The following is a 20,326-nucleotide window of genomic DNA, read 5'->3' on the forward strand; positions in this document are numbered from 1 at the left end:
AGGTGGAAAAGGAGGTGATTTCATCACCCAGACTCTTCATTGATGTAGTCCAGAACCAGTGGGTGTCACCAAGTACAGGACCCCTCCCCAATACCTGGGACAAACGGCTGTGTAATGTGGGACCAGACCTCACCAAGGCTTTAGAGATACCTTCTATTGACTTACTTATCGTTAGCCTCTCTTCTCCTAATGCAACCTCAGCAGCTCCTGAGGAAGCTCTTCGCCCTGAAGACAAGAGAATGGAACAAACTCTGGTCAAGGGGCACCAGGCCTCAGCCTGGGCCGTCAGGGCAGCTATCTCTGCTTTCTTCTTTAGTCGCTCAGCTCTCCTATGGCACCTCCAGGCGGGGCTTCCTGCCTGGGATTCTAGGGCTCGCAGGGATATTAACAAATTGAAGGTGGCCCTGGAATACACCACAGATGCGTCCTTGGATGCTGCCCATTTTACGTCCAAGGCCATAGCACCCTCTATCACCACCCGCCGGCTCCTTTGGTTAAAGCAGTGGCAGGTGGAGGCCCGAGCCATGTGGAGACTTGCCTCCTCTCCCTATTCTTTCTCCCTTCTCTTTGGTCCTCCCTTGGAGCCTCTACTAGTAGAGTCCAAAGATAAGTGGAAGGTACTGCAACCGGCCACCAAAAAACAGGCGGGTCAGAGGGGTCTGAGTCACCCTTTTTACCGTAGGCAGCCCTTTCGTGGTCAGGACGGGTGTTCCTCCTACTCCCGTCCGCAACGCCAGGCTCCTCCCACACAGGGCTCCTCCTTCTCCACAGATCAGGCAGGAACAATAAGAGATTCCAGCCCAGAAAGTCATTCAGGGACAACAACAACCGCTCCTATAAGAGGCAGAAGTGACTGCCTGGAGGATCTCCCCATCGGGGAATGTCTGGCGTCTTTCGCGGATTGTTGGGACGACATCACCAATGACGCGTGGATCAGGGGCACCAGGAGATTCGGTTTTCTCTTGGATTTGTGCTCCAGCCCTCCGAACCACTTTGTCACGTGCCCAATCTCCAGGGATCCTCACAGGAGGCTCCTTGTAGAACAGGCCATCCATCATCTGCTCCACATTCGGGCCATTCAACCTGTCCCTCCAAGCCAGGTGGGACGGGGTTTTTACTCTCGTCTCTTTATCATGCCAAAGTCTTCTGGGGATTGGAGAGCGATCCTCAATCTCAAATTTCTCAATCAATTCATCAGGTACAGGAGATTCAAAATGCACTCTCTCCTGTCAATCCTAGAGAGTGTATGCAAACACGATCTCCTCACATCAGTGGACCTTATGGAGGCTTACCTCCACGTGCCCATTCACAGGCAACACAGATGGTTCCTACACTTTGTCTATGCGGGCCGTCACTTTCAATATTGGGCCCTCCCCTTCAGGCTATCATCAGCCCCAAGGGTTTTCACCAAAATCCTGGCAGTCGTAGCAGCCCACTTGCAAGCCAGACCCATTCGGACGATATCCTCTTATTGTCCAGGTCACACAACCAGGCTCTTTGGGATCTTCAGGACGATATCCTCTTATTGTCCAGGTCACACAACCAGGCTCTTCGGGATCTCCAGGATATCTTGCAGGTGCTTCAGGGGCTGGGATTCTCCATCAATCAGGAGAAGAGTCATCTTGTCCCCACCTCACGCCTAGTGCACTTAGGAGCCCTCATCGATTCCTCGCAGGGGAGGGTCTTCCTCTCTCGGGAACGCCAGATCAGCCTCGGGGACTTGGCCAAAGAGGTACGGAGGAGACAGCTGGTCCCTCTTCTCCAGCTGTCTCAACTGCTGGGGAAGATGGTCTCATGCTTCTCCATTGTTCCTTGGGCACGGCTTCACAGTCGCTTCCTTCAGTGGTTTCTTCTGCCATTCCAGAAAACCAACAGCAGCTGTTCCCTAGTGAAAGTCAGGTTGACTCCAGAGGTACTTCAATCTCTGGACTGGTGGATATCCCCAGCCATATCTCTGGGATCCCTCTTCAGAGAACCTCCTTGTTCCGTAGTCACGAAGACGTGAGCTTAACAGGATGGGGCGCCCACCTGGAGAATCAAGTAGCTCAGGGTCTCTGGTCCGATTCCGACCGCTTCCACAGTATGAATTGGTTAGAGTTGAGGGCCATTCATCTGGCTCTCCTCCATTTCCAATCCTCGCTCCACAACATACATGTGCTGATTCGGACAAACAACACAACAGCCAAGGCGCACATCAACTGCCAAGGAGGGACGAGGGCGGTATCTCTCATGGAGTCTGCCTTTCGCCTAGGGATCTGGGCGGAAGCCAACCTCCTCTCTCTCCATGCCAAACACATCTCGGGCACCGACAACACCAGAGCAGACTGGTGTGCGGAATGGATCCTGAACCATCACATCTTCAAACAGCTGTCATCCAAGTACGGGACTCCAGTTCTAGATCTCTTCGCAACAGCATCCAACAAGCAGCTGCCCAGGTACCTGTCTCATTACACGACACCAAGCGCAAAAGGGACAGACGCCATAAGGTGCAGGTGGTCTCACGGTCTTTTGTACGCCTTCCCTCCCTTCCCCCTGATACAGGGGGTGATTCAGAAAATGATAAGAGGAGGAGGCCGAGTTCATCCTAATCGCCCCTCATTGGCCGCATCGACCCGGGTATGCAGACCTGATTAGTCTCTCAGTAGGCCCAGCGTGGCGTCTTCCAATGATAACATCCCTTTTTCATCAGGGATCCATCCACAATCCCGACCTGCACTGGCTCCGCCTAACCACATGGAGGCTGAGCAGGCAGTCTTGTGGGTGGCTAACCTTTCTGAGACTGTAATTCAAACTATTCAGACTTCCCGACACCCAGCCACTAACAGAATCTACGAATCTACGTGGCAGACTTTCATCACTTGGTGCCTTTCTCGAGATGCCGCTCCCCTGGAGGCCACAGTTCCCCAGGTATTGGAGTTCTTGCAGCAGGGGCTTGATAGAGGGCTCTCGCCTAACACACTTCGGCAGCAGGTGTCGGACCTCTCTTCGGTTCTCTCTCTTCACCGGGATGAACCTCTCTCCTTGCACTCTCACATCATTAAGGGTACGTCTAATCTCTGCCCTCCTGTCATACACTGTTTCTCCTCGTGGGATCTAGCCAAAGTACTTGACTTTCTCATTCAACCTCCTTTTGAGCCTCTCAGGTCAGCCTCATTGCATCACCTTACTCTGAAGACAACCTTTCTGGTGGCAATCACATCGGCACGATGGGTCTCGGAATTGGCGGCTGTTTCCATCTGATCTGATCTGTGTGTATTTCACCCGGATCGTGTGGTCCTTCGCCTTGATCCCACTTTTGTTCCAAAGATAAATTCGACATTTCATTGATCCATAGACCTCACTCTTCTAAATTTCTGTCCTAATCCTTCTCACAGACTTGAGTGCAAGTGGCACCAGTTAGATGTCCAGCGTGCTGTTAAGATCTATATCGCCAAAATGGCCCCCTTCAGGTGCACCGAAGCTCTCTTCGTGTCTTTCCATCCCACAAATAAAGGGCTAAAGGCTTCTCCATCAATGGTCAGATGCTGGATCCGCTCTGCTATTTCAAGGGCCTACCTGGCGCATCACCTTACTCCTCCATTCAACATCACGGCACATTCCACACGCAGTGCGGCTACATCAGCGGCATGGACTCGGCAGGCCTCGGGGGGGGGAGATCTGCAAGGCGGCTACCTGGACTACTCCTACCCCCTTTATCTGCCATTGTAAGGTGGATAGATATGCATTGGCGGATATGGCATTCGGGCAGTGGGTCCTCCAAGGGGTTCTTCCCTCTTCCAGCTCCTAGGCCAGCCTTTTCCCACCCGGGGTCCGGCTTTGCTTTGGTACGTCCCATGCATGACCGTTGCCTCCACCAACTTTGGCGAATGGGGCGTTGGTTCTTACCTGATACGCCCCTTCTCTGGGCAGGTGGAGACAGCGGTCATCCCCACCCTTTCCGGTCTTGGACTAGTTCGCAGTGGGAGTTCTGGGATAAATATTGGATCATCAAGGGATTGAGAGCAATCGAATAGCGCACAGCAGTCTACTTATCTCCTTCGTCAAGAAAAGCGGGAGGACACTCCTCAGAGGCGATGACATCACTTTGGTAGACTCAGTTCTATTGGTTACTGGCTGAGTTAACCCATACATGACCGCTGTCTCCACCTGCCCAGAGAATGGGCATATCAGGTAAGAACCAACGCCCCAGTCTAATACGAATTAAAGTTAAAGAAATAAACTAGAATGGAGTAAAAATGCAAGGAAAAGGGGAAAAAAAGAAGAAATATTTCAGGTCTATAGCAATAGCAATAGCATAGCCATTAGACTTATATACCTTTACATAGACTTATATGCTTTCCAGCCCTCTCTAAGCGGTTTACAGAGTCAGCCTATTGTCCCCAACAATCTGGGTCCTCATTTTACCAACCTCAGGAAGATAGGAGGCTGAGTCAACCTTGAGCCTAGTGAGATTTGAACTACCAACCTTCTGGCAGCCAGCAATCAGCAGAAGGAGCCCTCACCACTGCATTCTAACCACTGCACCACCATGGCTCATCTATAGTACCTTAGAGGTAATTAATGAGCAATTTCCAAAAGGGATTAGAGTGTTACCTCATTAGGTGCTGTTAATTGGTTCCAGGAGGCGGGAGGAGCATCGAAAAGGGCCAGGAGTCCCAAACAAACCAGGTGACACACATACACCCCCGGGGCCCTTTGTTTCGGCCGGGAAGAACTTCCTGTCAGTCCCTTCCCCTGTGGTGGCATGGCTGACTTCCTGTCCTCCCTTCCTTAGTGACCTTCCCTGCAGATTCCCTGGCTGCCCTTGAATTAGAATCCTGTCTCTTTTCCTTAGAAATGTGGAAACCCTCTTACCCTGCATTTCCACTTAATCCCATTTTTTCAGCAAAACCAAAGGACAGCTAGGTGTTAAAGAAAGCAAAATATCTGCATCCAAAATATCTGTGGGTGGGAGGAGAGGAGGGCTACCTTGTCCCATTCTGCCAGTCCACCCACTCACTCCCCACGCACCACCTGGGGCCGGAGAGTCACGCTGGCTTCCTTGGACCGCCACGTGTCCATTTGGTCTTGTGCCTCGGTAGCCCCGCCGTGCTCAGGGCAGCCTCCCTTTCAGCCCTGGATACCAGCGCACCTGCCATACCAGTGCCCTGCGGGTCACCGTCAAGGCTTTTGCTGTCCCCAGTACACTAGAGCAGGCGTGACGAAGGCGTGAGCAATGTCCAAGCGGTCGGAGGGCTGTTAAGAGGGGAAATGGAAAACTAGGCTATTTCTAGAGAAGGGCAGGTCATTATTGCATCAAACCTTCTGCTGTAGCTGGTTTTACTATCTTGCTAGCAGGTTTGTGTGAATGTTTGTGTGTTTCCCAAGCAGCTGTGATGTTAATTTCAAAGATAAATGATACAGCAAATAATGAAATTTACGCATTTTGAATAAGTTGTTACTCTGAAAATGAGATCTCTTGAGTGCAAAAATGTTCACGCTTGCAGTTGTTTGAACTGCTGTTGATTTGACATGCAGCTGTCATTTATAATTAAGCTGATTGTTTCAATGTGGGTGGGGAGATTAAGCCAGGGTAAGAGATTGTAAAAAGGCGTATATTTATTTCTCATGACTCAGCGCAGCTGGTGGAGGATGTCAGGATGCTGAACATGGGGACAGGGGGCTTAGGACAGAAAAACAAATGAGACCCATGTAGACGCTGTGAGTTTAGGAATCCAGTTTAGTTTCTGTTAGACATTCCGGTTGCCTGCCTGCCTGCCTGCCTCCCTCCCTCCCTCCCTCCCTCCCTCCCTCTCTCTCTCTCTCTCTCTCTCCAGATTGTGCGTAGAGGTTTAGTATCAATCGTGATTTCTGAGACTTTAGCTCCCTGTGTGCGTTTAACACGCTATATTACTTTTCATTCACAAAACATTTAAACTTTTAAAATACTACTATAACAATATTTAATGATGCATATGAATAAATTGCGTGCATTTCCTTAGCTAGCCAAAGGGTTGAAACTGCAAATCAGGTTAGATATGAGTGGCTTCCACAGGATGATGATGTTCTTCTCCTGCTCTCATCTGCTCATAGGATTCGATTGAACGGGGTCACTTTTCCACCATCTATCTAAGTATGCCAACTCCCTGGCTGGGAATTCTGGGACTTGAAGCCCACACATTTTAAAGTTCCCAAGGTTGAGAAGTTCTGGGTTAGACTGCCGTTCCATTCAAATCACTAGAAAGTGATTGGTGATTGTATCCAATGATCTCTCTTGATTTGAAAACGCGCCTCTCTGCAAAGAAAGGAAAGGGATGGTCCTGGGGGATACCATCCCATCGTTGCTTGGCTATTCCTGTCCTGGGACCATTTGGAAGACAAGTCTCTTGGTGGCCACCATGCGCAGAGCACCCAGGACACATTCCCCAAAATTCAGCCAGGCCCAGGAGTCTCTCGTATTGTCTCCCACCGTGATCCGTCAGTTTCAGGCAGGAAAAAGGCCCTGGAGTATTTGCCTTTCATGTAAAATGTCTGCTTATCCCTTGTCCAAAGGGGGGGAAAGGGAGCTCCTTAAAGTGATGCTGCCAGGAGGGGGCTGGGGGCTGGCAGAATGAATGGCTTTATGGGTGACTTGGCACTGAGGTGCTCTCACACCCGGCTTCTTCCGATTGGCCTCTCCGTCCTGGGGGGTGAGAGGGGTGGGCCTGAACCAAAGGCAGAGCAGGACCCTTCCCAGATTTCCCCTTGCAGGTGGGAAAACCCTGGTTTTCCTCGGTCAGTGTCAGGCCCTCGGAAATGAATCTCATGTGCAGCACATGGAACAAAATGTGAGGCAGGTCCCGATTTCTGAATCCATCTATGTGCTAATAGCTAGGATTCTCTCTCCTCTGGTCTCTGTTGGGAAGGCAGTCGATTCACAGAGGTAGGGATCTAATTTCTCAAATCCACCCTACAGTACATGGCACAGAGGACATAGATTCAGCAAGTGAGCCCCCCCCCCCCCGGCATTCTGCTTTTATTAGCTTCTGTTCCCCTTTTGATCTCTCCCCCCACCCCACCCCACCCCCATTTTTCTGGCCAGTATCATTTTTCACTCCGTCTCCTGTAACTGTCCTGCCACAAGCCTACTATTATTCTCTACCTTGGAATTTATATACCGAGATTTCCCCCCCCCCCCCCCCACTTCGTCTTCCTGCCTCAAAGGGCTCCATTCATGATGTACACCAGACCAGACTAAATATTGCTGGAGGCTCCCAAGCAAGCGGAGAGAAATGCATCACTCAGTAGCTGAAGGCCCATCAGGCACTCCGGTGGATCCCAGCTCTCTGGCCCACCTACTTCTGTTATTCCTTCTGGGGCTCTTGCTTGAGTTTTCAGTAGCCGTGATTCTCGGGGGAGGATTCATGGCTTCATCAGTTATTCTTGCATGGCAGACTTTATTTTAATGGCATTGTGAGCTGCAGTGGTTAGAGGGCAGTACTGCAGGCGCCTACTGCTGATCACCAGCTGCCAGCAGCTTGGCAGATCGAATCTCACCAGGCTCAAGGTTGACTCAGCCTTCCATCCTTCCGAGGTGGGTAAAATGAGGACCCAGACTGTTGGGGGCAAGAGGCTGACTCTATGAACCGCTTAAAGAGGGGCATGAAGCACTGTGAAGCATATGTAAGTCTAAGGGCTACTGCTACTGCAATTAATTCTTGGCCTCTTCCGTTTCTGCAGATCAGTTCAAGCAAGTTATATCTTCATTTTTACTCACTTTATATTTGAATGAAAGCAGTTAAAGCCCAGCCAAAACTCACTAATTTTTTGGACTTCGGGATCTTGAGACACATTGAATAGGCTGCAGGATTCCGTGTTGCGCTTGTCTTGTGGAGTTTGTCTCACCAAAAGGCTTCTTCACCTGGTGATGAATTCTTGGAGCAGCCCAGAGGCCTGACTGCTCTCACCTTCACAGGAAAGGGTTAGGGTTAGGGTTCCCCCCCCCTCATCCTCATTGGTAGAGTGCAGAGTTTCTTTGATACTTTGCCCAGGGCTATTGGTTTGGAGTGAAGGAAAAATGTATGTATGTATGTATGTATGTATGTATGTATGTATGTATGTATGTATGTATGTATTTATTATATCCCACATTTGTAGAGGAGCTTGTGAGGGAGGGGGGGATGCGCAGTGCTCTGCCCTCTCTTATTTCCCCCACAAAAGGAACCTGCACATCAGGTTGGGCTGAGAGAAAAGGCTGGACCAGAATCACTGGATGGCGTTTCGTGACTGGGGAGGGGATGAGAGGCCACCCCTCTCTCTTAGTCCAGGGCTTTAACCAGTCTAGGGAGTTTTTAAAAGTCAGTTTAAACATTATCCCTCGAGGCCTCTGGAGTGGCTAAAAAGCTGCTCTTGCATAGCCACAGTTTATTTAATTACGATTCGTGCAGTTTATTTAAGCCACAGTTTTGTTCATTTCATTTATTTATCAAAACATTGCGCAAGTTCGTCATTGAAAGCAATGCCAAAGTGGGATACAATGAATTAAAAACAAATACTACGCCGTATTAAATATTGAGAATAATTTTCTGTACTCGAGAGAAATTAAGCTCTCTTAGGCACCCAAGCCAGACCGGAAGCCACGGTTAAGTCCAAAGCCCAGGCAAGCGGTCGTAGGCAGCCCTCCGCTTAAAGCCACAACTGGCACCAGAATTTCCATCGTTAAGTTGGCGCGGCTATAAAGAGAGCCATCATGTGAGCGGACCCAATTTGATGACCATTTTTATGGCTGTCATTAAGCAAATCATGTGATTAAGTGAATCACAGTCATTGAACAAATCGGCTTTCCCCAATTGACTTATTGGAAAGGTCGCAATCACAGTCACATCACTGCAAGACGCGGCAGTTGTCACAGATGTGAATCAGTTGCTATGCATCCAGATGTGATGTCCGTGTGTGTGTTGTGCGTGTGTGTGTGTGTTCTGTCCTGTGATTCCAATGAATATGCAGACACAGGCTTGGCTGTCTGCCATGACTAATTACATAGATTAAGCCACCCCTTGGCTAGGAGCCTAGAAAGTTATCTTCAAGAACCCAAGATTAAAACTTATAGAATGCTTTATCAACGGCTTGTATAATGGACTGTTGTTTCCTGCAAAGATTCCCCTCCCATTGCTCCACCTGTAAACTCTTTGGGAGAGACCACACCCTTAGCCAGCTGTCCTTACTTCCTTCTATGAAGTCTTCTCCACAGCTGTACCTTTCTCCTATCAATTCTACGCATACGCACATCAGGGACAACCTCCCTCTGTTCCTCCTCACTGCTCCCTGACTCAGATGCCACCTGGTGGCCAACAGGCCTCTCTAGTTCCTGCTCTGACTCCAAACACCCTCCAGAGTCTTCCTCATCCTCCAGAGCAGTCCCATAATGGTCTGAGCTGTCAGAGTTAACCAACAGCTCAGCCGGCCGCTGATGGGCCACAACAGTGTGTGTGATGGCCATCACTTCAAGGACAGGTCACAAGTCACTTTCCCCAAGGCGGCCATAAGAGCAAACTGCTTATGAAAGGAACGGGGTGTAAGATGGGGGCTCCCTGTCTGTGGCAATGTCGAGGCCTTCAGCACCCACAGTCAGTGAGCAGAGAGAGAAGTGGGGTGCTTGAGTTTGAGGGGGTCCCCTCCCTGTTTGCCACGTCTTGTCTGGTGGTGATTGCCCGGCTGACGTGGTCGCAGGCCTCAGTCTCAGCTGGGAAACCGGTTCCCGGGGGGGTGGGGGGAGGAAAAGGAATAAGCAGGTTTGCTGGGAAGGTTCCCTAGGGACCCAGGTCTGGAGGGCAGGCTCCGTCCTGCTGCTTTATTTGCCTCTCCCTTTTTATTTCTTAAAAATTGCATTTCAGGGCACGACTCCTTTGAGATACGATAGGGCCTGTTGCAAGTGACGTACCCAGAGTCCCCGCATAAAGTGGGGTGTGTGTGTGTGTGATGCAATGACCACAACCCAAGGTTTGACTCAGAAAAACGTTAAGCCTTCCAAAGCTAGTTTGGCAAGGCTGCTTTGAAATCCTTGGAATATACTTTTATGTGACTCATGTGAGAAGAAGCGAAAGGGGTCACAGGGAAAAATGTAATTGTGAATCACACCTCGGTAGATTTATTATGTTCCCCACACCCCCGTATGACTGTACTTGTTTCCTTTTCTTAAGTAAGGCTTAGAACCTGAGCCCTTCACAAAAGAGTTTCCATGACGACTGATCCCACACTGTTTGAGTACTTCCTTCTACTCACACATCCAATAAATTTGGGTATACTTGAAAACACTGCCCCTCCCCCCCAAAAAAAAAATCCCTCGTGATGCAGGATTTTAAGGTGTCTTCCAAATTTCTGGTGATTTCTTGTCAAATGTGGGATCCGATCTGAGAATTTAGTGGCGCCCTGACAGTTGCCACTTTGAAGGGGGCTCAAACCAGATTTGGTCAAGGCTTAGGATGATTAGATGAAAAGATGGGGCGAACGCAAATATGAAGCTAAACTTGTTTTATTTTAAATGTTTGTATCCATATATAAGCATGTAGGTTAAAAAGGAAGTTAAGCTATTTCTTGATATAGGCATGTAGAGTGACCCTTCCGAAGAGGGGCCTCTATGGGCCTCCGTTTCTGAGAAGATGCTGCTCACCCAACGCAGGGGGATTCATGCTGGGATCTGACCCGAACCCTTCAGCCCTTCCCACCACCTGAACCGGCTCCTGCCTTCTCTCCTCCATAAATGCTGCATCAGGTTTCCTTCTGGAGCTCAGAGCGGATTTAGGAACCTTTCGCAAAAATCCTCATTGCCAAATGAGCAGAATCCATTCCTGCCCGTTTGTACACCTGCTTGTGCCAAAAGGTTTGTCTGTGAAGCAGAACCTGGCCTCCTTTCAGTAGGAGTTGATGAGCACCAGAGCAGTTGTTCCCCCTGAGGAATTGTCTCTCTGGACAGAGGCCGGCTAGGGAGTTCTTTTCAGAAGGCTGCCCCTTTTGGTGGGGAGGCTTTCCTTAGCGTCGTCCTCAGTGCAGGTTTTCCCTCTGTCTTCCTGGCTGGAGCAGGTGCCTTCTAGCAAAAGGACTGGAGGGAACATAGCACTCCACGCGTGTTCCTTTATGACATTTCTGTTTCATGGCCTTGGTTTTCTCCCTTCTCCTTCTCCTTAGCAGAGGGCAGGCGGTCCCAACTGGACAGCTCCATCCCTGCTCCCTTTGGGCTGCCAAGGAGGGAAGAGACACTCCAGATGTGGCCGTAGCCACATGGATCAGCTTCAGAGTCATTTTATATTGAAATCCAAGTGGCTGGGAGGCGGAAAGACTAGTAGCCTGGAAAGCAAATTGCGAGAGCTTCGGAGCAGACGGCTTCTCCTCCCCCTCGGTGGGTTTCAAGGGGCCCATTTAGCTTCTAAATGAAAACTAAGTTTGGAAGTGTCTCCTGTGGGGAAGCCCCACCGTACGGATCAATGGCTTGCCTCTTGCCGTGAAGTATCCGGCTGAACGGACTTCGCAGCTTCCATCACAGCCGGGAAAGGCCTTCACTGCTCCCTTTCCCTCCTCTGCCATTGGGCTTAACGGGAGTTGGTCTGCTCTCAGCAGCAGGTCCCCCGCTTCCCGTTTTCTCATCCAGGCTCTGCAGTGGGCAACCGCAGAGGCTCCCAACCTCTGGCGCCTTGAATGGCAGTTGCTCTTCCCTCTGGGCTGCTGCAAAAGGAGAGCCGAAGGCAACCTCCTGGCCCTTCAGCCGAGTGCCACGTTTTCCATTTCTCTTGAGGATTCATTAGAGGCTCTCGTTTGCCCTGAATCCAAGAGGGGAGGTGGAATGAACCCTCTGCTGTTATGGTTTCATTATGGGTTACAACTCCTGCTTAGAAGCCGAGCATGGTTGATCATAAGAATTATCCTGAGAATTTAGCACATGCAGGGCAATGAAGCATAGAATGTAACAGCTAGGTCTCGTTATTTCATCCTCCTCCTTTTATTTGCATACATTTACTGCATTTCAAAGGAGAAAGTTAGGATGTTTTTCCTAACCAAGTCTATGGAAATACTAAATCTAAAAATCTGATGCTCAGCAAATCCTTAAGGACTACGTGAAATAAGCATTAAGGAGACACAGTTTCGAAGTGCTTGATATACCTATGCCCGTATCTACTCTAAACTAAACCAAAGTTACTTTTGCAGGTATAAAAAACTGGTTTTCCAGATATAATTTAATAAATAAAGAGTATGTAATCACATTGCAGAGTCAGAATTAAATTATTTGGACTAATAATGCAAGTAAAATGGTGTGAATGCAAGATTTAAAAATACATTTGTTGCTATAATTCATAGATTGCCTATGTAATATCAATATTATGTTGAAACCATGATAATGTTGATATTACCAACATTTTATTCCAAAGCTAAAAATAGAGGGGTTTGAGGCTCATCTCTCTTTTTGAAAGGTTGGTGCTTAACAAGAGTGACACCAATAATGTGGAATAAAATCATGAAGAAATTAAGTTAAAATCAGGGAGGTTAAAATCCTTCTCAACATCTTTTAATATGGATGAAAAGGTACCTCTACTACACCAGTGTACTACAAGAAATCAATCCCAGTGACCGATGTTGATGTATAGCAGCTATTGTAGAATATAATATATTGTGTTCTTAGATCAGATATGTTTAGCAGTAATAAAAATAGAAAAACTGATTGACTTGATAGACTAAGGCGAGAATTTATTAAGAAGTCTCTGGCTTTTTATGACCCGTCATTCCCAAATGAAGCATTCTTGATGACAATCTGCTTGTAACGTATGTATAATGTGTTGAACTATGCCATGATCCTTTATTGAATTCTCTGGGTAATGGTATGTGTGATAAAAAATATAGAGTCTTACATCCTTTATATAAATAGGATGAAATGTTTCTGGTGGAAGGCTTCAGAAAAACAAATAATCTCTCATTCATCAAATTCTGCCCAGTTTAAAAGATCTCCAGAGATCATGACAATCAAAAAAAGAAATGCATGGAAGACAATCATGAGGAACCTTGAAAGCATGATAAGAGCCCTGGTGGCCCGTGGTTGGAATGCAGCACTGCCGGTTGACTCTGCTCACTGCCAGCAGTTCGACCCTGACCGGCTCAAGGATGACTCAGCCTTCTGTCCTTCTGAGGTCAGCAAAATGAGGACTCGGATTGTTGGTGGGGGCAAGAGGCTGATCCTGTAAACTGCTTAGAGAGGGCTGCAAAGCATCGTGAAGCGGGATATAAGTCTAAGGGCCATGGCTCCCTCTGGTGATGCAGAAGGTAAAGACAGTGGAAATCCTGAAGAGAAGCACCCTCCCAAAAAGGTCAATGGGCAGAATGTGCTCCATGGTGAACTGCAATGTCAATTGTTAAGGGGAAGGGGGGGCTCAAAATGGCATGGTTCTGATGTGGTCCAAATGCCTAATTAAATCAGTGGATGGGACCTTTCAGGCTATCCGGATTTTGCTTCAGGTCCCTCTTGTCTCCATTAAAATTCATGCCAATCGGGGCAGACTTCAGATTACCCTGAAATCTACAAGCTGGATTGTTGGCTTAGAACCATGAGAACCTCAGTGGGTGGGAGGTCAACGTTTGGGGCTTTTGTACCCAGTTGCTGCATTATGTGGGGAGTTTGGGGGCCACGGAGGGACACGGGTGCCAGTTAGATTGGGTGGGTGGGGGAATTGCTTTTGTTCCTTTGGTTTTGGGGAGGGTCTTCGTTCGTTAGAAGCGTTGAGGTTGTTTCCTCCTTAGCACTTTCCGGCTCTGGAGAATTGCTTCTCATATAAAAGAATGCACAGTTGACAGCTGGGGCTTCATTCAAACAATTGAGCCCCTCCACTTAAAATAACTTTCCCCCTCTTCTCACTAAAGTGTCTTCTTATCTTATAGAAATATTTAAGCAATTCTGTGCAGCTTTCTCTCTCTCCCCTTGACCCCCCCCCCCCCCAAAAAATAATAATCACTAGCAGCAAACTATACTCTGAATTCATGGCTCCTCTGTGCCGTGCAAACCCAGTGCGGGAGCCTCGTGGTCCGCCTGAGAAGGTCCAAGAAAAGCGCCCATCTTCAAATTCCTCTTCCGCCGTGAAGCTCTTTGGATGAGGGTGGCCAGAAGGGCCTCCAACCAGCTCCGGGTTGTATGCTTGTTGCTCCCCCATCAGCGCCTGATAGGCCTTTGGGCTTCCTGCAGTGCACCGAGCGATAAGATGGTTTTTCCTCTAATGCAGGACTGTGGGGGACCTGTGCTGTGGTTTGGAAACGGCCTTAATGAGAAATCACAAAGGGTTGCAACTCTGGTGTGTTAAAGTCCCTTTCACGCCCGCTCCTCACCGGCTGCATTGCAAAACAGAAAAGGAAACCGCATTTCTCCAAATGAATCATTAAAATACTTCTGTCATTTAGCAGCTTCTTGTCTGCAAAAACAAACTCTTACACCCATGAAAAGAATTCTACCTATTTTTAGTGCAGAGCAGCTCCTTAATGGCCCACCCTGAATCATTCCATCCGTCTGAGCAGGCTGATTTACTGCTGGCAAGTTGAAGCCATCCAGTGCTTTGAACTGGCTGCGATCTCGTGCCTGAGATTTGGGCTGGCGGGGGCTGGGATGGGATTTGGGAAGCTGAGCGTGAGGCGGCCGGAGGATGCTGCTTTTCGGATTCCGCGCACTGACTGGATTCCCATAAAAAGAGGGCCTGGTTTCAGCCTGAGGCCTCCGGTGAGAAGGCTCTCTCCATGGATGTTGGGAACTGGTGTGCATTCGTCATGGCCGCCACGTCCTGGGATTGTAGAGTTGCCATTTCCATGGATCACGCAAGGATCCACTTCACAGCAGTGTGTGATTCACTTAATAACCAATGGCAAGAAAGGTCCTAAAATCAGACATGACTCACTTGGAAAACCACCTTGCTTAGCAACGAACATTCTGGTCCCAGAATTATATGTGGTCATAATTGGAGGCCTGCCTGTGTACATCAGTGGGGGAACTTCTCTGAGCCTCCACTGACTGAGTTAAACCAAGTCCCGAAGGGCCATCGGTCGATGCTCCCCATGGGATTAGGAATCCTCTGAGAGCCCTGGAGCTCCAAAGGGGTCTGTGTTCCCCCTGCCTCCCCCCCCCCCGGCCTCTCAAAGCTGTGTCCGAAAGGGAGGATTTCTAGCCGTTTCTTCCAGAGGTCTGGCTGGGGAGCAGCCCCTTAAGCTGGCTTGTCTGACCTCAAAGAGCAGAATCAGGCTCAGCTCGCTCTGGACCAGATGCCCCCGAAGCCTCCAGGACTCGTGGCCGGGATGGACATCAGAAAACACCCCATCAAAAAGCAACCAGGGGCTGCTTCCTGGTTGGGGCAACACCCCCCTCCCCCCCAGTCTCTATGCCCCAAATACAGATGTGTTTGTGTAAACATCGGGACCTCACTTTGATCTTGAGGCATCTTTCCAGGTGTTGCTGAAGCTAACCATGGGAGGGCTTCATACTACGGGGAGGGCAATCAGGGTTAGATGGTCCCTAAGAAAACAGGTCAGTCTGGTACTTAAGGGGCAAAGCAGGAGCGGCTGGTGAGGTTCCTTTGAGGAAGCCACATTTGCTACGCCCTTAGCAGCGGAAGGGCTGCATGCTCACACGAGAGAGAAAAACGAAATAAAAGCCAGAGAAAGGGTTTAAAGGGGGCCTTTGATTAGTTGGAGCTAATATATAATATATTGGAGCTTTTTATATATAAAAAGAAACTGGTCTGATGGAGATGTTAGGGATTTTTAGCCCAAACACTCTTCTTATTTAGTTTATATCATTAGCATAACTCCACTTAAGTAAGTTGGGATGATTCCCGTTTCAGCTCTCTAACTGAGCTTCGGTTTCTTGCTGTGGGGGAAATCTTTGTGGCTATTTCAATAGAAATGTGCAGTGCGGAACATTTTCCTCAACCTCTTGGCTTAGAATCCTCTGCTAACCTAATTGCCTCCAAGTCAGCAAGGCTCATTTCCAATCTCAGGTTCGCATTTTGAAACCTTTGCTCTCTCCAGAAATCGTAACTTCCATCTTAATAATTTACATTTTAAATGCAGAACCAGACATCAAAACAAAACAAGGAAGTTCTGGAACAATTAATAAAAGACATGGATGCCACCCAGTGCCTGCATGCCGTAGCTATTGCAAAAGAATTGGCAACTCTCTTAATTAACTAGTAGTGAATAAAAACATCTTGCAATTCGCCTATTGGACCTGATTTTTTGGTACACTATCTATACATAGATTATAAATAACATTATGTATTGAGTTTTTATGCTATATGATAGTGACATGCGCAGCATCAGAGTAAAATAATGTGCATAAAGAATAGCAATGATATCATAGTTTGTAATGGGCCCTTCTCTCGTGACGTCGTTTATTCAGCCTGAGAAATTTTATTGCAATCGTGACAGTTGAATTTATACAGTAGTTTCTTCTGTTTCTTTGCTAAATCTGCACTTGCTACTGTTTGAAACATCTTGAATCCTCTATTTCACTACATTTGTTTGTTTTGGAACACAAAAATCCTTCTGTTTCCTTCTTAATGGTGCCAACTTGTAACAATTGCCAATTCTTGGTATTGTCCATTTTATTTTCAGTTTATAGTATGCACATTTAATCTTATACTAATGAACTGAAGATGTGAATGAGAAGTTTCTTAAATGTTATTGTCCAATAATTCATTTTTATAGTCATTTTTTTCCCTTCTGCTGTTTTTAGGATGCTTTCTATACAAGCTGTGACAAGCGTTTCGTCTTTCCTTCCACATTTTTCTTGAATTTCTTGTGCTAAGGATAAGTCAGTCAGCATCACTTCACAGGTAGAATGCATAAATACATTGCAATCAGTGGCGCAGTGGTTAAGAGTGCAGTACTGCAGGCTATTTCAGCTGACTGCTCACTCTGTAAACTGCTTAGAGGGGTTGTAAAGCACTATGAAGCAGTCTAAGTGTTCTTGCTATAAATTTCCCAATCCAAGCTGTGTATATTTTGTTATATTTTTTCACTGTTTGACAATTCATATCCAAGTTTTATTGTATTCAGGATATGAGTGAAGGATATGACTGACGTGGTGAAAAGCAATGGAAACAAGAATTCCTTCCCTGATTTTGGAGTTTTCAGCTTCTTCACCAGATAACGAGTGTCCGCCAGCCTCTTGATTGGCAGCATTGCTGGCAGAGCCATGTTTTGTAACCTTGTCTGAAGTGGCCCTTGGATGATGCCAGAATAATGAGAAAAAAATACGGCTCTGGTACCAGAATGGCTAGGGAGGCCTTTCCCACTGGGCAGAGGTGAGACGGAGGCAGCAGCCTCACAGTAAAAAGCAGACCCTGTGTCCTGTCTGGTTGGTGGTGAAGAAAACCTGCCCCAATTATAATTATATACTTTATTCATTAAACATGAAACTCAGCCAACTGAACATTCAAAAATGCATTACAAATACCAGTGACTGGTGCTAATGGTTGATACGGTTTGCTGCCAGCGTCCTAGGGATCAACCAAATACCTTCTTAAAATATACGATGTTCCGAGTAGCGCAGTTTTTTGCAGTTCCGCTGGTGTTATTACAGGAAGCTGCGATTTATGGATGTATCTTGTGAAATTCTTGGGCATGGTGCCAAGTGCCCCGATGACTATGGATATCACTGTGACATGCTTCATCCATAGCCGTGTACTTTCGATGGCCAGGTCGTGATATTTCATTATTTTTTCTATTTCTTTTTCTTCGAATCTGGCATCTCCTGGAACAGTGATATCAATAAACTGTACACTTAGGCCCTCTACAACCGTGATATCTGGTGTGTTGTGTTCCAAATGACGATCCGTTTGTATTTGAAAGTCCCACAATATCTTCACTTTCTCATTTTCAATAACTTTTTCCACTTTATGTTCCCATGAGCTTCTGGATACAGGTAAATCATATTTTTTTACATAATGACCAGTGGATTAATTTAGCAACTCAGTCATGTCTAGCTTTGTAATCAGTTTGTGCGAATTTGCTGCATTCACATATTACATGTGAAACAGTTTCGACTTTGTTATTGCAAAGTTGGCAGTTTGGGTTGTCAGTGGATTTTTGTATCTTCGCTTTCATGGCATTAGTTTGTAGTGCTTGTTCTTAAGCAGCCAATATTAAACCTTCCATTTCTTTCTTGATAGTTCCCATCTTAAAATCTGCCATTATTATTATTATTATTATTATTATTATTATTATTATTATTACTACTACTACTACTACTACTACTACTACTACTATACGATTGGATCACAGCGGCCAGTTGATTCGCCGGATTTGGCATTGATTACTAGTCGGGCCCCACCCAGGGGTCTAGGACGTCGTAACGTATTTTCGTAATATACGTGCAGATCCAAGCAGTGCAGCTTTTTGCATTTGACTGATGGTGATTTTGTCAAGTTTTAACTGTTTTAAATGTAATTCCAGTGCTTTTGGAATAGCACCCAGTGTGCCGATTACCACTGGAATTACCACTGCTGGTTTGTGCCATAATCGTTGAATTTCAATTATTAAGTCCTGGTATTTTGCGACTTTTTCATGTTCCTTCTCGTTGACCCTGCTATCACCTGGTATTGCGATGTCTACGATTGTAACCTTACTTTTCTCAATCAGTGTGATGTCTGGTGTGTTATGCGCTAGTATTTTGTCTGTTTGTATACAAAAATCCCACAGGATCTTGACCATCTGATTTTTGGTGACTTTCAGGCTTATGTTCCCACTAGTTTGTTGTTGTTTTAATGTTATAATTTTTGCACAAATTCCAGTGGATCATTTGTGCTACTGAATTGTGCTGCAATTTATAATCAGTCTGCGTGATTTTTTTTACAGCAGCTGAGTATGTGGTCAACAGTTTCATCAACTTCTTTGCAGAGTCTGCATTTGGCATCATCAGAGGATTTTTCGATTTTGGCCTTAATGGCATTTGTTCGGATAGCTTGTTCTTGCGCAGCCAGGATTAGTGACTCTGTTTCTTTCTTTAATGTACCTGTTGTTAACCATAACCAAGTTTTTTCACTGTCCTCTTTATCTTTTATTTTTTCCAGAAATTGACCATGTACTTTGTTCTGCCAACTCTCCATTCTTGATTTTATCACATCTTTTCTGTATTCTTGTTTCGTCTGTTGGGCCTTCAGTAGATTTTTGTTCTTTACTTTGATTAATAGATGTTCTTGACTTTCTTTTAAATAATCAGCCAGTGCATGTTTTTCTTCTTCAACTATTTGCTTCACTTGTAATAATCCTCTGCCACCTGATTTTCGGGGCAGGTATAGTCTATCAGTGTCACAGCGTGGATGTAAACTGTAGTGCATTGTCATTAGTTTTCTGGTTTTTCAGTCCAAAATGTCCAAATCAGCTTGTGTCCAGTTAACTATACCAGCTGTGTATCTTATAACTGGTATTGCCCAGGTATTTATGGCCTTGATTGTATTTCCACCATTTAATTTAGATTTCAAAATTTTCCTAACTCTGTTGGTGTACTCTCTCCTGACAAACTATTATTATTATTATTATTATTATTATTATTATTATTATTATTATTATTATTATTATTATTATTATTATTATTATTATTATTATTATTATTATTATTTAATGCTATTATCCATCTTTCCTGTTTCATCCCTCCAATGTTAGTTCTGCCTCTTGTCTGTGCCTGGCTAAAGATCTGGAAAAGCAGAGAACTTCAAGGCAAGGAATGTGTGAAGGGATCTCAAAGTTTCCCAGCTGATCCCCAGAGCTGAATTAAGATGTAGTTCCATTTTCTCATCCAGGGGACCCTTTCTATAGATTATATTCTGCAAAAGAAACAGGGACACATTTATAAATAGCACATATGCCTTATGAAAGCAGGTTATAACTGCTGAGAAGATTGTTTAAAAAAAATGAGGATCCGTAGGCATGAGCTATCATAATTGCAGCACAAGCTGCGTTTGAACCTCCAAACAGATACAGATGAATGTCAGGACCTATTTTAATTTTGTAATCGTCTTAATATTTTTGCATGTCAGTTCATTCCTGTCCTAAATCTTCTTTCCCATGTGTTGCAAAAGAAGGGATTAAAACCATGAGTTTAAAAATCAACCCGAATTACATTGTAACTTGTACACTACACTTTAAAATACGTGGCAGCTTAATCTGACATTCGAAGGGGAGAAATGCAGCCCCTTTAATTGCTTTCTTTCACACTCTCAGCCCGATTTATCCGAGCGCTGCCTCCCCTTGGGGTTTAGGGTTTTTTTTTCCTGGGGGAAACTGCTACTTTCCACATGGATGGACTCCCGGGGCTGGCTGATCCGTTCTGAGTAGAGAGATGTTTTTGAGT

General features: G+C 46.4%; 1 protein-coding gene across 3 annotated transcripts in view; it reads left to right on the forward strand.

Moving 5' to 3' along the window:
- Positions 1–20,326, forward strand: part of SEMA3E (semaphorin 3E) — a 103,349-nt gene that overhangs the window by 16,004 nt on the left and 67,019 nt on the right. Inside the window, exon 1 of one of the 3 annotated variants that reach the window (XM_081957236.1) lies at positions 13,113–13,130. The exons of the other annotated variants lie outside the window; for them this stretch is intronic. The gene's annotated coding sequence lies outside the window, so the exon portion shown is untranslated. Of the gene's footprint in view, positions 1–13,112; positions 13,131–20,326 lie in introns of those variants that run through there. 3 annotated transcript variants of the gene reach the window in all.

This window comes from Natrix helvetica (genome assembly GCF_964273705.1).
Source record: "Natrix helvetica genome assembly, chromosome: 6".
Taxonomy (NCBI): domain Eukaryota; kingdom Metazoa; phylum Chordata; class Lepidosauria; order Squamata; family Natricidae; genus Natrix; species Natrix helvetica.